This window comes from Salmo salar, chromosome 02, assembly GCF_965601325.2.
Source record: "Salmo salar chromosome 02, fSalSal1, whole genome shotgun sequence".
Classification (NCBI taxonomy): Eukaryota; Metazoa; Chordata; class Actinopteri; order Salmoniformes; family Salmonidae; genus Salmo; species Salmo salar.
The window spans coordinates 28,054,534-28,076,071 of NC_138292.1; the positions used below are offsets into that span (position 1 = coordinate 28,054,534).

Sequence of the window (21,538 nt, forward strand, 5' to 3'; positions counted from 1 at the left end):
AAGGTGAGGATGACTGTCTATACTATATTAGAGCATGGTCAGGATCACTGTCAATACTATATTAGATAATGGTAGGGATCACTGTCTATACTATAGGAGAGCATGGTAAGGATCACTGTCTATACTACAGGAGAGTAAGGAGAGGATCACTGTCTATACTATAGGAGAGCATGGTCAGGGTCACTGTCTATACTACAGGAGAGCATGGTCAGGGTCACTGTCTATACTATGGGAGAGTATGGTCAGGATCACCGTCTATACTATAGGAGAGCATGGTCAGTATCACTGTCAATACTATAGGAGAGCATGGTCAGGATCACTGTCAATACTATAGGAGAATATGGTGAGGATCACTGTCTATACTATAGGAGAGCATGGTCAGGATCACTGTCTATACTATAGGATAGCATGGTCAGGATCACTGTCTATACTATAGGAGAGCATGGTCAGGATCACTGTCTATACTACAGGAGAGTAAGGTGAGGATCACTGTCTATACTATAGGAGAGCATGGTCAGGATCACTGTCTATACTATAGGATAGCATGGTCAGGATCACTGTCTATACTATAGGAGAGCATGGTCAGGATCACTGTCTATGCTATAGGAGAGCATGGTCAGGATCACTGTCTATGCTATAGGAGAGCATCGTGAGGATCACTGTCTATACTACAGGAGAGCATGGTCAGGGTCACTGTCTATACTATGGGAGAGTATGGTCAGGATCACCGTCTATACTATAGGAGAGCATGGTCAGTATCACTGTCAATACTATAGGAGAGCATGGTCAGGATCACTGTCAATACTATAGGAGAGAATGTTCAGGATCACTGTCTATACTATAGGAGAGCATGGTCAGGATCACTGTCTATACTATAGGAGAGCATGGTCAGGATCACTGTCTATGCTATAGGAGAGCATGGTGAGGATCACTGTCTATAATATAGGAGAGCATGGTCAGGATCACTGTCTATGCTATAGGAGAGCATCGTGAGGATCACTGTCTATACTATATTAGATGATGGTGAGTATAACTGTCTATACTACAGGAGAGCATGGTCAGGATCACTGTCTATACTACAGGAGAGTAAAGTGAGGATGACTGTCTATACTATATTAGAGCATTTTCAGGATCACTGTCTATACTATAGGAGAGCATGGTCAGGATCACTGTCTATACTACAGGAGAGCATGGTCAGGGTCACTGTCTATACTATGGGAGAGTATGGTCAGGATCACCGTCTATACTATAGGAGAGCATGGTCAGTATCACTGTCAATACTATAGGAGAGCATGGTCAGGATCACTGTCAATACTATAGGAGAGAATGTTCAGGATCACTGTCTATACTATAGGAGAGCATGGTCAGGATCACTGTCTATACTATAGGAGAGCATGGTCAGGATCACTGTCTATGCTATAGGAGAGCATGGTGAGGATCACTGTCTATAATATAGGAGAGCATGGTCAGGATCACTGTCTATGCTATAGGAGAGCATCGTGAGGATCACTGTCTATACTATATTAGATGATGGTGAGTATAACTGTCTATACTACAGGAGAGCATGGTCAGGATCACTGTCTATACTACAGGAGAGTAAAGTGAGGATGACTGTCTATACTATATTAGAGCATTTTCAGGATCACTGTCTATACTATAGGAGAGCATGGTCAGGATCACTGTCTATACTACAGGAGAGTAAGGTGAGGATGAGTCTATACTATATTAGAGCATTTTCAGGATCACTGTCTATACTATAGGAGAGCATGGTCAGGATCACTGTCTATACTATATTAGATAATGGTAGGGATCACTGTCTATACTATAGGAGAGCATGGTCAGGGTCACTGTCTATACTATGGGAGAGTATGGTGAGGATCACTGTCTATACTATAGGACAGCATGGTCAGGATCACTGTCTATACTACAGGAGAGTAAGGTGAGGATGACTGTCTATACTATATTAGAGCATTGTCAGGATCACTGTCTATACTATAGTAGAGCATGGTCAGGATCACAGTCTATACTATATTAGATAATGGTAGGGATCACTGTCTATACTATAGGAGAGCATGGTAAGTATCACTGTCTATACTACAGGAGAGTAAGGAGAGGATCACTGTATATACTATGTTAGAGCATGGTAAGGATCACTGTCTATACTACAGGAGAGTAAGGAGAGGATCACTGTCTATACTATAGGAGAGCATGGTCAGGATCACTGTCTATACTATAGGAGAGCATGGTCAGGATCACTGTCTATACTATAGGAGAGTATGGTCAGGATCACCGTCTTTACTATAGGAGAGCATGGTCAGTATCACTGTCAATACTATAGGAGAGCATGGTCAGGATCACTGTCAATACTATAGGAGAGAATGTTCAGGATAACTGTCTATACTATAGGAGAGAATGTTCAGGATCACTGTCTATACTATAGGAGAGAATGTTCAGGATAACTGTCTATACTATAGGAGAGCATGGTCAGGATCACTGTCTATACTACAGGAGAGTAAGGAGAGGATCACTGTCTATACTATAGGAGAGCATGGTCAGGATCACTGTCTATACTATAGGAGAGCATGGTAAGGATCACTGTCTATACTACAGGAGAGTAAGGAGAGGATCACTGTCTATACTATAGGAGAGCATGGTCAGGATCACTGTCTATACTATGTTAGAGCATGGTAAGGATCACTGTCTATACTACAGGAGAGTAAGGAGAGGATCACTGTCTATACTATAGGAGAGCATGGTCAGGATCACTGTCTATACTATAGGAGAGCATGGTAAGGATCACTGTCTATACTACAGGAGAGTAAGGAGAGGATCACTGTCTATACTATAGGAGAGCATGGTCAGGATCACTGTCTATACTATAGGAGAGCATGGTCAGGATCACTGTCTATACTATAGGAGAGCATGGTAAGGATCACTGTCTATACTACAGGAGAGTAAGGAGAGGATCACTGTCTATACTATAGGAGAGCATGGTCAGGGTCACTGTCTATACTATGGGAGAGTATGGTGAGGAACACTGTCTATACTATAGGAGAGAATGTTCAGGATAACTGTCTATACTATAGGAGAGCATGGTGAGGATCACTGTCTATACTATAGGAGAGCATGGTGAGGATCACTGTCTATACTATAGGAGAGCATGGTGAGGATCACTGTCTATACTATAGGAGAGCATGGTGAGGATCACTGTCTATACTATAGGAGAGCATGGTGAGGATCACTGTCTATACTATAGGAGAGCATGGTGAGGATCACTGTCTATACTATAGGAGAGCATGGTGAGGATCACTGTCTATACTAAATTAGAGCATGGTCAGGATCACTGTCTATACTACAGGAGAGTAAGGTGAGGATGACTGTCTATACTACATTAGAGCATGGTCAGGATCACTGTCTATACTATATTAGATAATGGTAGGTATCACTGTCTATACTATAGGAGAGCATGGTCAGGATCACTGTCTATACTATATTAGATAATGGTAGGTATCACTGTCTATACTATAGGAGAGCATGGTAAGGATCACTGTCTATACTACAGGAGAGTAAGGAGAGGATCACTGTCTATGCTATAGGAGAGCATGGTCAGGGTCACTGTCTATACTATAGGAGAGCATGGTCAGGATCACTGTCTATACTATAGGAGAGCATGGTCAGGGTCACTGTCTATACTATAGGAGAGCATGGTCAGGATCACAGCCTATACTATAGGAGAGCATGGTCAGGGTCACTGTCTATACTATGGGAGAGTATGGTGAGGATCACTGTCTATACTATAGGAGATCATGGTCAGGATCACTGTCTATACTATAGGAGAGCATGGTGAGGATCACTGTCTATACTATAGGAGAGCATGGTCAGGATCACTGTCTATACTATAGGAGAGCATGGTCAGGATCACTGTCTATACTATAGGAGAGCATGGTCAGGATAACTGTCTATACTACAGGAGAGTAAGGTGAGGATGACTGTCTATACTATATTAGAGCATGGTCAGGATCACTGTCTATAATATATTAGATAATGGTAAGGATCACTTTCTATACTACAGGAGAGTAAGGAGAGGATCACTGTCTATGCTATAGGAGAGCATGGTCAGGATAACTGTCTATACTACAGGAGAGTAAGGAGAGGATCACTGTCTATACTACAGGAGAGTATGGTCAGGATCACTGTCTATACTATAGGAGAGTAAGGTGAGGACGACTGTCTATACTACAGGAGAGTAAGGAGAGGATCACTGTCTATACTATAGGAGAGCATGGTCAGGATCACTGTCTATACTACAGGAGAGTAAGGTGAGGATGACTGTCTATACTATATTAGAGCATGGTCAGGATCACTGTCTATACTATAGGAGAGCATGGTCAGGATCACTGTCTATACTATAGGAGAGCATGGTAGGGATCACTGTCTATACTATAGGAGAGCATGGTCAGGATCACTGTCTATACTATAGGAGAGCATGGTCAGGATCACTGTCTATACTATATTAGAGCATGGTAAGGATCACTGTCTATACTATAGGAGAGCATGGTCAGGATCACTGTCTATACTATAGGAGAGCATGGTCAGGATCACTGTCTATACTATAGGAGAGCATGGTCAGGATCACTGTCTATACTATGGGAGAGTATGGTGAGGATCACTGTCTATACTATAGGAGATCATGGTCAGGATCACTGTCTATACTATAGGAGAGCATGGTGAGGATCACTGTCTATACTATAGGAGAGCATGGTCAGGATCACTGTCTATACTATAGGAGAGCATGGTCAGGATAACTGTCTATACTACAGGAGAGTAAGGTGAGGATGACTGTCTATACTATATTAGAGCATGGTCAGGATCACTGTCTATAATATATTAGATAATGGTAAGGATCACTTTCTATACTACAGGAGAGTAAGGAGAGGATCACTGTCTATGCTATAGGAGAGCATGGTCAGGATAACTGTCTATACTACAGGAGAGTAAGGAGAGGATCACTGTCTATACTACAGGAGAGTATGGTCAGGATCACTGTCTATACTATAGGAGAGTAAGGTGAGGACGACTGTCTATACTACAGGAGAGTAAGGAGAGGATCACTGTCTATACTATAGGAGAGCATGGTCAGGATCACTGTCTATACTACAGGAGAGTAAGGTGAGGATGACTGTCTATACTATATTAGAGCATGGTCAGGATCACTGTCTATACTATAGGAGAGCATGGTCAGGATCACTGTCTATACTATAGGAGAGCATGGTAGGGATCACTGTCTATACTATAGGAGAGCATGGTCAGGATCACTGTCTATACTATAGGAGAGCATGGTCAGGATCACTGTCTATACTATATTAGAGCATGGTAAGGATCACTGTCTATACTATAGGAGAGCATGGTCAGGATCACTGTCTATACTATAGGAGAGCATGGTCAGGATCACTGTCTATACTATAGGAGAGCATGGTCAGGATCACTGTCTATACTATAGAAGAGCATGGTGAGGATCACTGTCTATACTATAGGAGAGCATGGTAAGGATCACTGTCTATACTACAGGAGAGTAAGGAGAGGATGACTGTCTATACTATAGGAGAGCATGGTCAGGATCACTGTCTATACTATAGGAGAGCATGGTAAGGATCACTGTCTATACTATAGGAGAGCATGGTAAGGATCACTGTCTATACTACAGGAGAGTAAGGAGAGGATCACTGTCTATACTATAGGAGAGCATGGTCAGGATCACTGTCTATACTATAGGAGAGCATGGTCAGTATCACTGTCTATACTATAGGAGAGCATGGTAAGGATCACTGTCAATACTATAGGAGAGAATGTTCAGGATCACTGTCTATACTATAGGAGAGCATGGTCAGGATCACTGTCTATGCTATAGGAGAGCATGGTAAGGATCACTGTCTATACTATAGGAGAGCATGGTAAGGATCACTGTCTATACTATATTAGAGCATGGTCAGGATCACTGTCTATACTATAGGAGAGCATGGTAAGGATCACTGTCTATACGACAGGAGTTTAAGGAGAGGATCACTGTATATACTATATTAGAGCATGGTCAGGATCACTGTCTATACTACAGGAGAGTAAGGAGAGGATCACTGTCTATACTATAGGACAGCATGGTCAGGATCACTGTCTATACTATAGGAGAGAATGTTCAGGATAACTGTCTATGCTATAGGGGAGCATGGTCAGGATCACTGTCTATACTACAGGAGAGTAAGGTGAGGATGACTGTGTATACTATATTAGAGCATGGTAAGGATCACTGTCTATACTATAGGAGAGCATGGTAAGGATCACTGTCTATACTACAGGAGAGTAAGGAGAGGATCACTGTATATACTATATTAGAGCATGGTAAGGATCACTGTCTATACTATAGGCGAGCATGGTCAGGATCACTGTCTATACTATAGGAGTGAATGTTCAGGATAACTGTCTATACTATAGGAGAGCATGGTCAGGATCACTGTCTATACTGTAGGAGAGCATGGTCAGGATCACTGTCTATACTATAGGAGAGCATGGTGAGGATCACTGTCTATACTAAAGGAGAGCATGGTCAGGATCACTGTCTATGCTATAGGAGAACATCGTGAGGATCACTGTCTATACTATATTAGATGATGGTGAGTATAACTGTCTATACTACAGGAGAGCATGGTCAGGATCACTGTCTATACTATATTAGATAATGGTAGGGATCACTGTCTATACTACAGGAGAGTAATTAGAGGATCACTGTATATACTATATTAGAGCATGGTAAGGATCACTGTCTATACTTCAGGAGAGTAAGGAGAGGATCACTGTCTATGCTATAGGAGAGTATGGTCAGGATCACTGTCTATACTATAGGAGAGCATGGTCAGGATCACTGTCTATACTATAGGAGAGCATGGTCAGGATCACTGTCTATGCTATAGGAGAGCATGGTCAGGATCACTGTCTATACTATAGGAGAGCATGATCAGGATCACTGTCTATACTATAGGAGAGCATGGTCAGGATCACTGTCTATGCTATAGGAGAGCATGGTCAGGATCACTGTCTATACTATAGGAGAGCATGGTCAGGATCACTGTCTATGCTATAGGAGAGCATGGTCAGGATCACTGTCTATACTATAGGAGAGCATGATCAGGATCACTGTCTATACTATAGGAGAGCATGGTCAGGATCACTGTCTATACTATAGGAGAGCATGGTCAGGATCACTGTCTATACTATAGGAGAGCATGGTCAGGATCACTGTCTATGCTATAGGAGAGCATGGTCAGGATCACTGTCTATACTATAGGAGAGCATGGTCAGGATCACTGTCTATACTATAGGAGAGTAAGGAGAGGATCACTGCCTATACTGGTGGATAGCTTGTTTCAGTACTGCCTGTATTGTAGGATAGCTTGTTTCAGTACTGCCTGTATTGTTGGATAGCTTGGTTCAGTACTGCCTGTATTGTAGGATAGCTTGGTTCAGTACTGCCTGTATTGTTGGATAGCTTGGTTCAGTACTGCCTGTATTGTAGGATACATTAGTTCAGTACTGCCTGTATTGTAGGATAGCTTAATAAGTACCACTGTCTGTATTGTAGAAAAGCTTTGTTCAAGACTGGTGAGTCATCAGTACCAATGAACTCACTGCTGACTACTGGAGAGTCCTCAAGTGCTCAGCGACAATCGTCCTCAACATCAGTACTCTGAGCTTTTTTGATGAAATAGAAAAATAGATGGAATGGAGAGAGAAATAGTGAGAATAAAAATTATAACTGATATTTTTTTTATGAAATTAGAATAGAGAGGGGGAAAGAGAGAGCAAGGGATGGAGAGAGGGAAACATGGAGAGTGGAGGCAAGGTTAGAGGAATGGGAGAGCTGGACATAGATTTAATCTAATACTGGAATACCTCCACACAACATATTTTCAAAAACCGATGACGCCAGTATCAGGACTGTTAAATAGAGAGATTGAAAAAAGAGAGACGGTTCCACAAACGGAGGAGCAGAAAGCATTGAAGGGCAGAGGGAGTTCAGGTATGACTGGCTGTGCTTTGCTCAGCAAAAACCCCACTGCAGATGGGTTAAATGTCTGCATGGAGTGGAGCGGAGAGGCTAGTGAACGGGCAGATCCTAAAACACACACACACACACACACACACACACACACACACACACACACACACACACACACACACACACACACACACACACACACACACACACACACACACACACACACACACACACACACACACACACACACTAGCCAGGAGAGGAGCCACAGAACCCAATCTGCCTCTCTGCTAGCTAAATCACAATGCTTTTTGATGTGATGGGGCTGGCTGGGACGTATGTGACAGATACCAGGATGCTTCAAAGCAAATATGAACTGTACTATGGAGGCAACCAACACAAAATAGAAGTGTCTCATCTCAGTCAGGGTTCTGGGAGTTGTGGGCTAGCATAAGAGCCAGGCAATCCTGAGAGGCAGTGTTTAGACTGAAGGCTAGATAGGGCATCACCCTCTGGACTGGAGGCAAGTATCAGAGACTACATTTGAACCAGAGGAAAACAGTGTGAAGTAGAGGCTTAATCATCCAACTCTTGTCTTTTTTTACGCATTCCAAACACTTTGGTGCAATCCAGAGCCTAAAAGGATTCTTCGGCTGTCCCCATAGGATAAGCCTTCGAAGAACCCTTTTTTGGTTCCAGGTAGAACCCATTCCACAGAGGGTTTTACATGGAACCCAAAAAGAAAGAGCTGGTGTAGAAACCATACTTTTACTATTTGTTAAGTATAATTGTTAATATTAAACAAAACAGGTAAACATGTTAATTAATTTCTCTCTCACATTCAAAATGTTTCTACATGCAACCAAAAAGGGTTATCCCTGGAACCAAAAAAGGTTGTCCTTTGTACCAAAAAGGGTTGTGCAAGAAGAAGCAAGGGACAAAATAAAAGTCTGACAGGAAATCAACATGGGTTCAAATGAGCTGAATTGTGAGGGTAGATTGTGGAAGGTGAATTACAGTATCATTGCTGTGATGATACAGTAGGGGAATCCTGCGGAACCGAAGGAATGTAGCAACATACTATACAGCACAGGCCTGTGGGGCTGAGGAGCGTGAACAACACCAACCCTCCTCCTCCTCCTCCTCCTTTCCTTCTATTCCTCTTTTCTTCCCCTGATGTTCCCTCGCTCCCTCTCCTCTCTTCCTGCAGGTATCACTCTCATCATCTCAATAAGCCCTGTCTGCTTTTCTCTTTAAATCATTATTCCGGTGATGCCACACTCTCCGCCTTGACGGCCGTCTCACAGCTAATGCAGAACAACTCAGCCCCATAACCAGGGGCGATCTCGCTCCTCATCACCGGCGTAGGGATTACATAAGTGAGGTGAAGTTATAGCATTGCCAGGGTCCTTAATAGGACGTGATATGTTAGGTAGCGGTGTGTGCTTTTTGAATAATTCAGTGTTTTTGTAAAGGGAGTCTGTCAAGGATGGATAGAATGGCGTGGCTGGAAAACTGAGAAAAGAGGAGTGAAAGATGTGCATTTCGGACGCTTCAGATAGTTACCCCATACTGGCATTTTCATAATCAGCCACCATTAGCCATTGTTACAGATACAGGTATCCTGTGTGTGTGTGTGTGTGTGTGTGTGTGTGTGTGTGTGTGTGTGTGTGTGTATTTATTTTCTCTCCTTCTCCCCTACTCACAGGTGGCAATCATCATTCCCTAATCAGTCACTAATCAGAAGACACACCTGCTCCTTTTCCCTTACCCAATCACATCCCCTTTCCCTTGGTTTAAAAGTATCCCCATCAGTTCTCTCTGGAGATCTCGCTTTTGATTTTGCAACTACATGTCACTTTGTCCATTATCCTGTTAGTATTGTTTTGTTATGGCGTTTGACTGTTTGTTTGATGGTGGGAAAAGGGGGGTACCAAGACAAGTCGCCCATGGGCATACACTACCGGTAGGTAAATATTGTCTAAAGAACACTAGTTAGAACTGGGCGGAGCACCCACTGTATTTTATTGGTTAGTGAGCTAGCTGCTGTTGAAGCAGGTAGACTAGCTTAGGGGTGTTTTTGAATACTTTTATTTATTTCCTTGGATCCAGCTTAGCCCCTTTTCCCACCCCCCCTTTACTGTGTGTTTAAAAATAAACCATGAGTGTTTGATGGTAGACTTGAGTTGTCTGTGGCTTTTGTTCTCACTGTTCCTTTTCACTGTTATAATTTGCATGAGTTATGTTACAGGTCTCGTTTCCATCCCCCCCTAGACTGCAGGGCCAAAGGGATTCGTAACAGCCATGTATTTTTCCAGAACAAGTCTGAGGCAATAATTACTCAAACGGCAGAGATGACATTTTTTTTCCCTGTTAAATAGTAAAAAGGACTCGTGTGTGTGTGTGTGTACCGATAGGACGCATGGAGATAGTAGCTCTGTTTTGTACCGTCAAAACTATGATTATATATAGAAGCCAGACAACACAGTTTAAATTAAGCTTCTAAAATAGTTAGATCAATATATCCTCAAGCAGAGAGTGAGCGCGTCAGTGTATACACAGACAGCGAACCAATCTGTGTAAAGTGACGCAGACTCAAACCCAACAAGCCATGGCTTCCCTTCGAGGAAAAGATAAACATGGAGATGCAAATGAGGGCAACGAACAGCTGAAAGATATCCAGGAAAACATGGCTAAAATGCTCACCAAAACAATCTGTTTAAAAAGCAGATTTGCTTGAAACTAAATTAGTCTATCGTGTCAGGGCGGCCGCGTGGACGAACAAGACAACAAAATTGGCCTTCTGGAAACAAAGGTGCAAACTTTAGAAGATGAACTGGATCAGCTAGAAAACCGATTGTGACAAAATGAGAATATTGTCCCTACCAGAAGATGAGGAAAAAGGGGACATTTCCATCTACCGTACGTGATCAAGCTGATATCGGAGGAGCTTGGCGTGACTATCACCGGAGGAGCTGGAGCATTGCCATCGGATCTACAGAGTTCCAAACTGCCTCGGGAAGCAACGTCAGCATAAGAAGTGTTTGTTGGGAGCTTTATGAAATGGGTTTCCATGGCCAAGCAGCTGCACACAAGCCTAAGATCTCCATGCGCAATGCCACGCATCGGCTGGAGTGGTGTAAAGCTCGCTAACAGTGGAAACGCGTTCTCTGGAGTGATGAATCACGCTTCACCATCTAGATTCGTCTGTCAGACTGCTAGGTTTGGCGGATGCCAGGCGAACGCTACCTGTCTCGATGCATTTGCGGGAGGAATAATGGTCTGGGGCTGTTTTTCATGGTAAGGGAGAGGTCCCTTAGGCCCAGTGAAGGGAAATCCTAACTCCACAGCATGCAATGACATTCTAGACGATTCTAGCACAACTTTGTCGAAACAGTTTGGGAAAGGCCCTTTCCTGTTTCAGCATGACAATGCCCCCGTGCACAAAGCGAGGTCCATTCAGAAATGATTTGTCGAATGGTGTGGAAGAACTTGACTGGCCTGCATAGAGCCCTGATGCCAACCCCATCAAATAACTTTGGGATGAATTGGAACGCAGACTGCGAGCCAGGCCTAATTGCCCAACATCAGTGCCCGATCTCACTAATGCTCTTGTCCCCGCAGCAATGTTCCAACATCTAGTGGAAAGCCTTCCCAGAAGAGTGGAGGCTGTTATAGCAGCAAAGGGGGACAAACAAATATATTAATGCCCATGATTTTGGAATGTTCGGTGAGCAGGTATCCACATGCACAACTCAATGCCCCCTTTGCAAAAAATATTTTCAGAATAATATAAATTTACGTGCAAAAAAAATTAGATAATTGCACAAAAATGACTCACGATCTACAGCAATCCTTTAAGTGGACCACAAAAAATATGAAATACTTAGAATGCCTAATAACTGACAGCAAAGTACAAATATACTGCTCAAAAAATAAAGGGAACACTTAAACAACACAATGTAACTCCAAGTCAATCACACTTCTGTGAAATCAAACTGTCCACTTAGGAAGCAACACTGACAATAAATTTCACAAGTTGTTGTGCAAATGGAATAGACAACAGGTGGAAATTATAGGCAATTAGCAAGACACCCCCAATAAAGGAGTGGTTCTGCAGGTGGTGACCACAGACCACTTCTCAGTTCCTATGCTTCCTGGCTGATGTTTTGGTCACTTCTGAATGCTGGCGGTGCTTTCACTCTAGTGGTAGCATGAGACTGAGTCTACAACCCACACAAGTGGCTCAGGTAGTGCAGCTCATCCAGGATGGCACATCAATGCGAGCTGTGGCAAGAAGGTTTGCTGTGTCTGTCAGCATAGTGTCCAGAGCATGGAGGCGCTACCAGGAGACAGGCCAGTACATCAGGAGACGTGGAGGAGGCCATAGGAGGGCAACAACCCAGCAGCAGGACCGCTACCTCCGCCTTTGTGCAAGGAGGAGCAGGAGGAGCACTGCCAGAGCCCTGCAAAATGACCTCCAGCAGGCCACAAATGTGCATGTGTCTGCTCAAACGGTCAGAAACAGACTCCATGAGGGTGGTATGAGGGCCCGACGTCCACAGGTGGGGGTTGTGCTTACAGCCCAACACCGTGCAGGACGTTTGGCATTTGCCAGAGAACACCAAGATTGGCAAATTCGCCACTGGCGCCCTGTGCTCTTCACAGATGAAAGCAGGTTCACACTGAGCACATGGGATAGACGTGACAGAGTCTGGAGACGCCGTGGAGAATGTTCTGCTGCCTGCAACATCCTCCAGCATGACCGGTTTGGCGGTGGGTCAGTCATGGTGTGGGGTGGCATTTCTTTGGGGGGCTGCACAGCCCTCCATGTGCTCGCCAGAGGTAGCCTGACTGCCATTAGGTACCGAGATGAGATCCTCAGACCCCTTGTGAGACCATATGCTGGTGCGGTTGGCCCTGGGTTCCTCCTAATGCAAGACAATGCTAGACCTCATGTGGCTGGAGTGTGTCAGCAGTTCCTGCAAGAGGAAGGCATTGATGCTATGGACTGGCCCGCCCGTTCCCCAGACCTGAATCCAATTGAGCACATCTGGGACATGTCTCGCTCCATCCACCAATGGTACGTTGCACCACAGACTGTCCAGGAGTTGGCGGATGCTTTAGTCCAGGTCTGGGAGGAGATCCCTCAGGAGACCATCCGCCACCTCATCAGGAGCATGCCCAGGCGTTGTAGGGAGGTCATACAGGCACGTGGAGGCCACACACACTACTGAGCCTAATTTTGACTTGTTTTAAGGACATTACATCAAAGTTGGATCAGCCTGTAGTGTGGTTTTCCACTTTAATTTTGAGTGTGACTCCAAATCCAGACCTCCATGGGTTGATAAATTGGATTTCCATTGATTATTTTTGTGTGATTTTGTTGTCAGCACATTCAACTATGTAAAGGAAAAAAGTATTTAATAAGATTATTTCATTCAGATCTAGGATGTGTTATTTTAGTGTTCCCTTTATTTTTTTGAGCAGTGTATATAGAGAGAACTTTATTCCATTACTCAACAATATGAAAGCAGATCTAATTAAATGGAATAATCTTCCCATAAAACTTACAGGCATGGCTGGCAAAGCGTTTGTATTTATTTTTGGAAATACCAATTACTACACTGAAGACTTTCTTAAAGTATACTGGGTCATTAAAATACTTTATACGCGCAAATACATTCATAGAACAAAAAGGAACGTTTTACATCTTAAGTCTGATGGTGGTTTTAACCTTCCAGACTTGGAATTGTATCAACTCGCTACCCAAGGCTTTTACTTGTGACATATAGTTAAGTGCACTTAAGACGAACAATCGGTACATATTGAAGGTGTTTGTGCTCATCCCCAGAATCTTTATACATGTCTATTGTCAAAGGATAAAGCTAAAGGTGCTATTAACATTTTAGGCATTTAGCAGACACTCTTATCGAGAGCGACTTACAGTAGTGAATGCATGCATTTCATACTTTTTTTTTCTATTTCAGACTGGTCCCCTGTGGGAATCGAACCCACAACCCTGGCATTGCAAACACCATGCTCTACCAACTGAGCCACATGGGACTCAGTCATAACTTCATAGTTAAGAACACTATAACATCATGGAAGAAAATGTAACGTATTCTACAAGAACCAGTACCACTTACCAAAAACACAACCTTATGGAACAATCCTTGGATAGCTTTTCAAAATGCACCGATAAATTGTTCTACATGGAAAACTAAAGGCACAGAAACCGTAAATGACTTGGTAAAAGGAAATACATTTATTTCCATGACAGAATTAAAAAGTAATTTTGGACTGAATGTAGTTTCATATCATGCAACTTAAAAGCTACATATCACCAAATGTTGATTTTAAATATTTTGGACAGCAGAGCAGCCTTGAAGGAGTATTATTTGTGCCAGAACATGATGTTCATAATGATAGGGAAGACAACCTTGCAGAGAGCCTATCCAACTGACAATCTCTTAGAAGAAAATATGAACTATTGGAACCAGGGCTTAAAAAAAACTGATGTTAGCATAAGATGGAGGGAAAGTTTGAGCATAACTAACAAAATTACAATTAACAAAAATGCATGCTTAATTCAGTATAAATTAATGAATCGAATATGAGAATTCACAAATTCTACAGCACAATGGCAGAGTCATGTCTTAAGTGTAAAACTAATAATGACTGAATAATCCATACTTTCTGGGAACGCTAGAAGGTTCCGGAAGTTGAGGGCGGAGCTACAAAGTTGGCTGTCAGAAGTAATACAATCAAACTTTTAATCCGTCTGTCTGCATATTTCAAGACATGGCATATGGGGTGTAGTAAGATACCCGACGGGTTGAACAATTCTCTTCTCACTCATCTTGAAAAAAGGTATACTAAAAACCAGGAAATCAATCTGCCATCAATAACAAAATGGAAATCTAAATGTATTATTTAAATATTGAAAGTGCTTGGGCTATGAAGAGAAACAAAATGGTGCAGTTTTAGGCCACGTGGCGAAAGTGATGCTCGAGATGGGTGTGTGCTAGTGGGTCTGGGCAGGGGGCATGTAGTTGATGTGGGTGTGTGCTAGTGGGTCTGTGCAGGGGGCATGTAGTTGATGTAGATGTGGGTCTGTGCAGGGGGCATGTTGTAGATGTGGGTGTGTGCTAGTGGGTCTGGGCAGGGGGGATGTAGTTTATGTGGGTGTGTGCTAGTGGGTCTGGGCAGGGGGGATGTAGTTGATGTGGGTGTGTGCTAGTGGGTCTGGGCAGGGGGGATGTAGTTGATGTGGGTGTGTGCTAGTGGGTCTGTGCAGGGGGCATGTAGTTGATGTAGATGTGGGTCTGTGCAGGGGGACTGTTGTAGATGTGGGTGTGTGCTAATGGGTCTGGGCAGGGGGGATGTAGTTGATGGAGAAGGGGGTGTGTGCTAGTGGGTCTGTGCAGGGGGGATGTAGTTTATGTAGATGTGGGTGTGTGCTAGTGGGTCTGGGCAGGGGGGATGTAGTTGATGTGGGTGTGTGCTAGTGGGTCTGTGCAGGGGGCATGTAGTTGATGTAGATGTGGGTCTGTGCAGGGGGCATGTAGTTGATGTAGATGGGGAGTGTGCTAGTGGGTCTGGGTAGGGGTGATGTAGTTGGTGGAGATGGGGGGTGTGTGCTAGTGGGTCTGGGTAGGGGGGATGTGTGCTAGTGGGTCTGGGCAGGGGGGATGTAGTTGATGGAGATGGGGTGTGTGTGCTAGTGGGTCTGGGCAGGGGGGATGTAGTTGATGGAGATGGGGGTGTGTGCTAGTGGGTCTGGGCAGGGTGATGTAGTTGATGGGGGTCTTGGTAGGGGGGATGTAGTGTGGGATGGGGGTGGGTGTGGGTCTGGGTAGGGGGGATGTAGTTGATGGAGATGGGGGGTGTGTGCTAGTGGGTCTGGGTAGGGGTGATGTAGTTGATGGAGATGGGGGTGTGTGCTAGTGGGTCTGGGTAGGGGTGATGTAGTTGATGTGGGTGTGGGTCTGGGTAGGGGGGATGTAGTTGATGGAGATGGGGGTGTGTGATAGTGGGTCTGGGTAGGGGGGATGTAGTTGATGGAGATGGGGGTGTGTGCTAGTGGGTCTGGGTAGGGGTGATGTAGTTGATGGAGATGGGGGTGTGGGTCTGGGTAGGGGGGATGTAGTTGATGGAGATGGGGGTGTGTGCAAGTGGGTCTGGGTAGGGGTGATGTAGTTGATGGAGATGGGGGTGTGGGTCTGGGTAGGGGGGATGTAGTTGATGGAGACGGGGGTGTGTGCTAGTGGGTCTTGGTAGGGGGGATGTGTGCTAGTTGGTCTGGGTAGGGGGGATGTAGTTGATGGGGGTGTGGGTCTGGGTAGGGGGGATGTAGTTGATGGAGATGGGGGTGTGTGCTAGTGGGTCTTGGTAGGGGGGATGTAGTTGGTGGAGATGGGTGTGGGTCTGGGTAGGGGGATGTAGTTGATGGAGATGGGGGTGTGTGCTAGTGGGTCTGGGTAGGGGGGGATATAGTTGGTGGATATGGGTGTGGGTCTGGGTAGGGGGGATGTAGTTGATGGAGATGGGGGTGTGTGCTAGTGGGTCTGGGTAGGGGGATGTAGTTGATGGAGATGGGTGTGTGCTAGTGGGTCTTGGTAGGGGGGGGATGTAGTTGATGGAGATGGGGGTGTGTGCTAGTGGGTCTGGGTAGGGGTGGTGTAGTTGATGGGGGTCTGGGTAGGGGGGATGTAGTTGATGGAGATGTGGGTCTGAGCAGGGGGGATGTAGTTGATGGAGATGGGGGTGTGTGCTAGTGGGTCTGGGCAGGGGGGATGTAGTTGATGGAGATGGGGGTGTGTGCTAGTGGGTCTGGGTAGGGGTGATGTGGTCTGGGTAGGGGGGATGTAGTTGATGGAGATGGGGGTGTGTGCTAGTGGGTCTGGGTAGGGGTGATGTGGTCTGGGTAGGGGGGATGTAGTTGATGGAGATGGGGGTGTGTGATAGTGGGTCTGGGTAGGGGGGGATATAGTTGGTGGATATGGGTGTGGGTCTGGGTAGGGGGGATGTAGTTGATGGAGATGGGGGTGTGTGCTAGTGGGTCTGGGTAGGGGGATGTAGTTGATGGAGATGGGTGTGTGCTAGTGGGTCTTGGTAGGGGGGGGATGTAGTTGATGGAGATGGGGGTGTGTGCTAGTGGGTCTGGGTAGGGGTGGTGTAGTTGATGGGGGTCTGGGTAGGGGGGATGTAGTTGATGGAGATGTGGGTCTGAGCAGGGGGGATGTAGTTGATGGAGATGGGGGTGTGTGCTAGTGGGTCTGGGCAGGGGGGATGTAGTTGATGGAGATGGGGGTGTGTGCTAGTGGGTCTGGGTAGGGGTGATGTGGTCTGGGTAGGGGGGATGTAGTTGATGGAGATGGGGGTGTGTGCTAGTGGGTCTGGGTAGGGGTGATGTGGTCTGGGTAGGGGGGATGTAGTTGATGGAGATGGGGGTGTGTGATAGTGGCTCTGGGTAGGGGGATGAGGTTGTTTGTATGATGCTGTTGTTTGAATGTGTGTGTTTTTTATTGTTTTTAAACGAAAATAATCTTAAATATATATTTTTAAAAGCAATAAGGACACACGATGCCTGTCTGAATGTCTACAGTATGGAGAACAACGCTGAATTTATGAGGACTCAATCATTTTGGTCAAAACATCCAATCAATCAATCAAACAGTAACCTACAGTGAGGGGGAAAAAGTATTTGATCCCTTGCTGATTTTGTACGTTTGCCCACTGACAAAGAAATGATCAGTCTATCATTTTGATGGTAGGTTTATTTGAACAGTGAGAGACAGAATAACAAAAATATCCAGAAAAACGCATGTCAAAAATGTTACAAATTGATTTGCATTTTAATGAGGGAAATAAGTATTTGACCCCCTCTCAATCAGAAAGATTTCTGGCTCCCAGGTGTCTTGTATACAGGTAACGAGCTGAGATTAGGAGCACACTCTTAAAGGGAGTGCTTGGAATGGTGTATAAAAGTGTATAAAAGACACCTGTCCACAGAAGCAATCAATCAGATTCCAAACTCTCCACCATGGCCAAGACCAAAGAGCTCTCCAAGGATGTCAGGGACAAGATTGTAGACCTACAAGGCTGGAATGGGTTACAAGACCATCGCCAAGCAGCTTGGTGAGAAGGTGACAACAGTTGGTGCGATTATTCACAAATGGAACATTTTTATTTTATTTTACCAGGTAAATTGACTGAGAACACATTCTCATTTACTGCAACGACCTGGGGAATAGTTTCAGGAGAGAGGAGGGGGATGAATGAGCCAATTGTAAGCTGGGGATGATTAGGTGGCCGTGATGGTATGCGGGCCAGATTGGGAATTTAGCCAGGACACCGGGGTTAACACCCCTACTCTTACAATAAGTGCAATGGGATCTTTAATGACCTCAGAGAGTCAGGACACTCGTTTAACGTCCCAATCCAAAAGACTGCACCCTACTCAGGGCAGTGGGATATTTTTTAGACCAGAGGAAAGAGTGCCTCGTACTGGCCCTCCAACACCACTTCCAGCAGCATCTGGTCTCCCATCCAGGACCAACCCTGCTTAGCTTCAGAAGCAAGCCTGACAGTTTTAACACTGCTATCTCCCTCGGCCTGGGGCTCCATGCAAGATCTCACCTCGTGGAGTTGCAATGATCATGAGAACGGTGAGGAATAAGCCCAGAACTACACGGGAGGATCTTGTCAATGATCTCAAGGCAGCTGGGACCACAGTCACCAAGAAAACAATTGGTAACACACTACGCCGTGAAGGACTGAAATCCTGCAGCGCCCGCAAGGTCCCCCTGCTCAAGGAACCATATATACATGCCCATCTGAAGTTTGCCAATGAACATCTGAATGATTCAGAGGACAACTGGGTGAAAGTGTTGTGGTCAGATGAGACCAAAATGGCGCTCTTTGGCATCAACTCAACTCGCCGTGTTTGGAGGAGGAGGAATGCTGCCTATGACCCCAAGAACACCATCCCCACCGTCAAACATGGAGGTGGAAACATTAAGCTATGGGGGTGTTTTTCTGCTAAGGGGACAGGACAACTTCACCACATCAAAGGGACGATGGACGGGGCCATGTACCGTCAAATCTTGGGTGAGAACCTCCTTCCCTCAGCCGGGGCATTGAAAATGGGTCGTGGATGGGTATTCCAGCATGACAATGACCCAAAACACATGGCCAAGGCAACAAAGGAGTGGCTCAAGATGAAGCACATTATGGTCCTGGAGTGGCCTAGCCAGTCTCCAGACCTTAATCCCATAGAAAATCTGTGGAGGGAGCTGAAGGTTCGAGTTGCCAAACGTCAGCCTCGAAACCTTAATGACTTGGAGAAGATCTGCAAAGAGGAGTGGGACAAAATCCCTCCTGAGATGTGTGCAAACCTGGTGGCCAACTACAAGAAAGGTCTGACCTCTGTGATTGCCAACAAGGGTTTTGCCACCAAGTACTAAGTCATGTTTTGCAGAGGGGTAAAATACTTATTTCCCTCATTAAAATGCAAATCATTTTATAACATTTCTGACATGTGTTTTTCTGGATTTGTTTTGTTGTTATTCTGTCTCTCACTGTTCAAATAAACCTACCATTAAAATTATAGACTGATCATTTCTTTGTCAGTGGGAAAACGTACAAAATCAGCAGGGGATCAAGTACTTTTTTCCCCCACTGTAGGTCTATGAGGGGACAATAGAATCATGCCTTTCAGAGAAATGGTCATTCAGTCGGCTCCTCTACATCTGTAGATAGAATCCATCTGATGACCAGATGACTAAAATTCACACAGTGAAAGAGATTAATTGACCTCCTGTGCCATCCTTCTGAACACACATGGGTGGTAAACAAGAAAAGAGAGAAACAGAGTGACGCACAAGCTAAAATCTGAAATATTTTGGATGTTGGCAACAAACAAAAATGTAATTGAAAAATTATTAAAGCACAACAAAGTATTGTTAAAATCAAATTGTATTTGCCCATGCGCTGAATACAACAGGTGTAAACATTTCACTGTAAGGTCTACACCTGTTGTGTTCGGCGCATGTGACAAATACAATTGGATTTGATTTGAACAATACTTTGCTTTGTTTTAATAATTTTTCAATTACATTTTTCTTTGTAATTGTTGCAATGGGATGTCAGCATAAGTAAAATTCTTCACCAGAACAAACTGTCTGTGCTCCCTCATGCCAACTTGTTTTCAGTAATTTGTTACGGAATGGTAAAAATACTGTTTAAAGCTTCGCTGTCACCGTGCCATATTAGCTACAGTAATTAACTGGTGTGTGTGTGTGTGTGTGTGTGTGTGTGTGTGTGTGTGTGTGTGTGTGTGTGTGTGTGTGTGTGCGTGCACACAAATGTGTATATCTGTTAAAGAGAGAGTGAGTATGCATGTGTTTTCATGTGTGTTTGTCTTTTGAGAATGTGTTCACATACCACACACAAAGGTGATAGAAATGAAGTGTGAAAATAAAGAAACACCAGAAGCCATAAAGATCCATGGCAGCAGTCTGAGAGAGACAGATTTTCCCTCCATCTGGCATAGAGCTGTCCGTGCATCGCGGCGGTGTGGATATACGATACGAGAGACAAACAGTGCAGAATAATCAGAGAGACACAGCAGGGAGATCTTGTGCATAGAGAATACTGTAGAATACCCTAAAACACTGCTGGCTTAATAAGATACCCTTGATATGCTGCAGTGATTCCACATGATCAACCACTGAGGGGATTGGAGAGGAGAGAGCTGGCAAGAATGAACGTATAGAAAGGCTATACTTTATTATAAACCGGTAGGTTCGAGTCCTGAATGCTGATTGGCTGAAAGCCATGGTATCTCAGACATTATACCACGGGTATGACAAAACATTTATTTTTACTGTTATAATTACGTTGGTAAATAGTTTATAATAGCAATAAGGCACCTCGGGCTTTGTTATATATGGCCAATATACCACAGCTAATGGCTGTATCCAGGCACCAGGCACTCCGCATTGCATCATGCTAAGAACAGCGCTTAGCCGTGGTATATTGGCCATATACCAAACCTCCTCGGGCCTTATTGCTTAAATATACAGTACTGTAGCTGTAAAACACGCTGCCGCCAATTTCACAGGCAGCACGAAATACAGCTGTAACCCAACTACGTTCAAATCTTTATTCCGGAACACTCCATTCTATTGTCCTGGGAATATCTAGCTGTCACAGATTTACTGTGGACGTAACAGCTATGTATGGCTTTACAGTTGAACTAGAGTTCTACAGATTCATCTGAGCTCTTCGACAATTTATTTACCAATTGATTTGTCTTTTCCTTACATGTCATTACATCTGAAATGCATTTACATTTGCCTCTATTCTCTAACCATGTGTCCTTTAGTGGTGCAACACTGTATGATTTGGTCGACCGATTTGATGTATCCTCGTACAGTAGATGGACAAATACATGGAGTGATTGCTTGATGGACTGGCTGATAG

The 21,538-nt window shown here is 44.5% G+C and overlaps 1 protein-coding gene across 2 annotated transcripts in view; it reads right to left on the bottom strand.

Annotated features, from left to right (window-relative positions):
• Positions 1–21,538, bottom strand: part of LOC106578944 (glutamate receptor ionotropic, kainate 2) — a 310,913-nt gene that overhangs the window by 95,618 nt on the left and 193,757 nt on the right. The gene's annotated exons all lie outside the window — the stretch shown is intronic.